The sequence below is a fragment of the Mustela putorius genome, unplaced genomic scaffold, assembly GCF_011764305.1.
Source record: "Mustela putorius furo isolate JIRA1106 unplaced genomic scaffold, ASM1176430v1.1 tig00003972_pilon_pilon_pilon, whole genome shotgun sequence".
NCBI classification, from domain to species: domain Eukaryota; kingdom Metazoa; phylum Chordata; class Mammalia; order Carnivora; family Mustelidae; genus Mustela; species Mustela putorius.
In genome coordinates, this window is record NW_025422115.1 from 15,124,159 (window position 1) to 15,129,112 (window position 4,954).

Here is a 4,954-nt window from a genome sequence, read left to right on the forward strand (position 1 = left end):
AGAAGCGAGTCTTTCCTAAACCACACTTCCCATACCACTTTGAAACTTTTTATACAGGGGTAGAAGAGTTTGGAAGTCCTGTGGTCGTGCTCTCCAATTCCATGTATTGGAGGCCCATGGGCCTTGGTCTGCCTCTACCCCAGACTATACAACCTATCCTGAGTCCGTCCCTGTTCTAACATCTTTCCTGAACTGGGAACACTGCCATGAATGGGTTTCCACCTGATGATGTTTCATTGAACACAGAACATCCCATGGTCATGGGTCTGCGACTCTTCTTGTTTTCAGCACAGTCTCTTCCAAATACTTCCAGATTGCCACGGTCGCATAACTGCTGTGAGTCCATTCAAAATAAGAATTCTCTCACCACGTTTGAAGCCTTACTGATAGAGGGAGCCAGGTTGCATTGACCACAGGTCGTGCTCTGGCATTCCATGTTATGTAAGTCTAAGACCTATGGCCTGCACTTTACACACAGTATCCAATCTGCCCAGAGTCTGTCCTTCATCTATCTTCTTTCCTCTACTGGGAAAACATTGGCATGAATGGCTGTCTGCCTGAAGTCGTTTCACTGAACACAGACCTTCTCAGCTCCCTGGTATGGATGTTCGTAATTAAAGCCCCGCAAGCAAATCATCATGGTTTTGCCCCAGGCACCTGTAGCAGATTCCATCTTTCCACCGACTAAAACAGTCGTGATTCTTTCCTAAACCACAATTCCCATAACAAATTGATGCTTTTTTCGACAGAGGTAGAACACGTTGGAAGCCCTGTGATCGTCCTCTGCCTTTCCATGTATTGGAGGCCAAAGGGCCTTGGTCTGAACTTACCCCAGAGTATACAACTTGTCCTGAGTCTGTTCCTGTTATACGTTCTTTCCTGAATTGGGAACACTGCAATGAACACAGACAGATCCCACAGCTTCCAGCTTTACTCAGACGCATCCCTGTCATGGATATGTCCTAGAGCACAGTTACATCGCAACATTTGAAGTGTTTTGAGCAGAGGTAGGCACTGTGGAACATCACAGGTGGGGAACTTCCAGTATGTGTCTTAGAGGCCTAAGTGCCTTACCCTGCCCTTCCCTCAGAGTATGCAACCAGCCCTCTGTCCGTCCTTGTTCTATCTTCTACCCTCCCCTGGAAAGACACTGTCAAAAATGAGAATCCGCCTGAAGGAGTTTGCCTGAAAAAGAACTTCTTATGGACAAGGGGATGGACTTCTGAGACTAGAGCCAGATAGGCGCCTATTCCTGTTCACCACACAGTCAGTCCCACAAGCTACCTTGGTTAACAGACTCAACACTGCCACGAATCCCTCCTAAAGCACACTTTCCTCACAGGGTTTGAAGAGTTTTCAACACAGAAACAGAGTGTAGATTATCACAGGTCATGAACGTCCAATATGAGTTTGGGAGGCCTAAGCGCATAACCAGCACTTCACTCACAGTACCTAAAGTGTCCATGTCTGTCCTTGTACTATCTTCATTCCTCAAAGGAGGAAACACGGTTATGAATGAGTATCCACCTGAAGTAGTTTCCCTGAATAGATACTTTCCTATGAACACCTGTAAGGGTCCTGTATGCGACACTTCATGAAGTCAATATAGACGGGTCCCACAGCTTCAAGCTTTACTCAGAAGCATCCCTGTCAGGAGTACATCCTAGAGCACAGTTCCTTCGTGAAATCTGATGTGTTTTGAGCAGAGGTAGGCACTTTGGAACATCACAGGTGCTGAACTTCCAATATGTGTCTTAGAGGCCTAAGTGCCTTACCCTGCCCTTCCCTCAGAGTACGCAACCTGCCCTATGTCCGTTCTTGTTCTATCTTCTACCCTCCACTGGAAAGACACTGTCAGAAATGAGATTCCGTCTGAAGGATTTTGCCTGAAACAGAATTTCTTAGTTCAAGGTGATGGACGTCTGAGACTAGAGCCCTATAGGCGCCTATTCCTGTTTACCACACAGTCAGTCCCAACAGCTTCCTTCTTTGACACACTCAACACTGCCACGAATCCCTCCTAAAGCACACTTTCCTCACCAGGTTTGAAGCATTTTCGACTCAGAAACAGAGTGTGGATGATCACAGGTCAGGAACATCCTATATGAGTTTCGAAGACCTAAGCGCCATAGCCTGCACTTCACTCACAGTACCTAAAGTGTTCACAGTCCGTCCTTGTTCTATCTTCATTCCTCAAAGGAGAAGACACTGTTATGAGTGATTATCCACCTGAAGCAGTTATCCTGAATAGATATTTTCCTATGAACACCTGTAAGGGCCCTGTATGCGACACTTCATGATTTCAACACAGACAGGACCCACAGCTTCCAGCTTTACTCAGACGCATCCCTGTCATGAGTATGTCCTAGAGCACAGTTCCCTCGTGACTTTTGAAGTGTTTTGAGCAGAGGTAGACACTGTGGAACATCACAGGTGGTGAACTTCCAGTATGTGTCTTAGAGGCCTAAGTGCCTTACCCTGCCCTTCACTCACAGTATCTAACTTGACCTCTGTCTGTCCTTGTTCTATCTTCTTTCCTCCCCTGGAAAGAGACACTGACAGATATGAGAATCCGCCTGAAGGACTTTGCCTGAGCATAACTTCTTATGGTCAAGGGGATGGACGTCGGAGACTAGAGCCCTATACGCGCCTCTTCCTGTTTACGACACAGTCAATTTATCCTGAGTCCGAACATGTTCTAACCTCTTTCCTGAACTGGGAACACTGCCAGGAATGGGTGTCCATCTGAAGAAGTTTCATTGACACAGAACTTCCAATGGTCACCGGTATGCGATTCTTCAGGTTTTCAGCACAGTTGCTTCCAAATCTTTCTAGATTTCCACAGTTGCAAAACTGCTGTGAGTCCTTTCAAAACCAGACTTCCCTTACCACGTTTGAAGCCTTTGTGACAGAGGTAGACAGATTGCATTGACCACAGGTGGTGCTCTGCCATTCCATGTTGTGGAAGTCTAAGGCCCAGGGCCTGCACTTTACTCAGAGACTCCAACCTGTCCTGTTTATGTCCTTGTCCTCTTTTTTCTTTTACTGGGAACGCACTGCCACAAATGGGTGTCCCTCTGAAGTTGTTTCACTGAACACAGAAATTCTATGCTCCCTGGTATGGATATTCGAGATTACGGCCCTGGAAGCGACTCATCACAGTTTCCACCCAGGCACCTCCAGCAGATTCCATGTTTCCACTGACTAAAACAGTCGCGAGTCTTTCCTCAACCACACTTCCCATACCACTTTGAAGCTTTTTTGACAAAGGCAGAACAGTTTCGATGTCCTGTGGTCGTGCTCTGCCATTCCATGTTTAGGAGGCCCAAGGGCCTTGGCCTGCACTTACCCCAGAGTATCCAACTTGTTATGAGTACGTCCCTGTTCTAACTTCTTTCCTGAACTGGGAATACTGCCATGAATGGGTGTCCACCTGAAGACATTTCATTGAACATAGAACTTCCAATGGTCACCAGTATGCAACTCTTCATGTTTTCAGCACAGTCACTTCCAACACCTTCCCGATCTCCACCATCGCAAAACTGTTATGAGTTATTTCAAATCCAGACTTCCCTTACCACGTTTGAAGCCTTTGTGACAGAGGTAGACAGGTTGCATTTACCACAGTTTGTTCTCTGCCATTCCATGTTATGGAAGTCTAAGGCCCATGGCCTGCACTTTACTCAATGTATCCAACCTGTCCAGAGTCCGTCCTTGTTCTATCTTCTTTCCTCTACTGGGAACACACTGACACAAATCGGTGTCCATCTGAAATTGTTTCACTGAACACAGAACTTCTAAGCTCCCTGGTATGGATGTTCAAGATTAGGACCCTGAGCTCACCATGGTTTCAACCCAGGCATCTCCAGTAGATTCCATGTTTCCACCGACTAAAACAGTCGTGAGCCTTCCTAAACCACACTTCCCTTACCATGTCTGAAGCTTATTCGGCAGAGGAAGACATTTGGATGACCTGAGTTCATGTTCTGCCATTCCATGTATTGAAGGCCCAAGGGCCTTGGCCTGCACTTACCCCAGATTATCCAACTTGTCCTGATTCCGTCCCTGTTCTAGCTTCTTTCCTGAACTGGGAATACTGCCATGAATGGGTGTCCACCTGAAGAAATTTCATTGAATGCAGAACTTCCAATGGTCATGGGTATGTGACTCTTCATGTTTTCAGCACAGTCACATCCAACACTTTCCAGATTTACACGGTCGCATAAATGCTGTGAGTCCTTTCAAAACCAGCCTTCCCTTACCATGTTTGAAGCCTATGTGACAGAGGTAGACAAGTTGCATTGACCATAGGTCGTGCTCTGCCTTTCATGTTATGGAAGTCTAAGGCCCATGGCCTGCACTTTAATCAAAGTATCCAACCTGCCCTGTGTACGTTTTTTTTATATCTTCTTTCTTTTACTGGGAAAACACTGCCATGAATGGGTGTCCCTCTGAATCGTTCACTGAACACAGATCTTCTAATCTCTGGATGTTCGAGATTAGGGCCCTGTAAGCATTTCACCATGGTTTCAACCCAGGCACCTCCAGCAGATTCCATGTTTCCACTGACTAAAACAGTTGCGAGTCTTCCCTAAACCACACTTCCCATACCAATTTGAAGCTTTTTTGACAGCAGTAAAACAGTGTGGATGACCTGAGGTCATGCTCTGCCATTCCATGTTTTAGAGGCCCAAGAGCCATGTCCTGCACTTACCCCAGAGTATTCAACTTGTCCTGAGTCTGTCTCTGTTCTAACTTCTTTCCTGAACTGGGAACACTGCCATGAATGGGTGTCCACCTGTAGAAGTTTCATTGAACACAGAACTTCCAATGGTCACCTGTATGCGACTCTTCATGTTTTCAGCACAGTCACATCCAACACTTTCCAGATTTACACGGTCGCATAAATGCTGTGAGTCCTTTCAAAACCCTCTTCCCTTACAACATTTGAAGC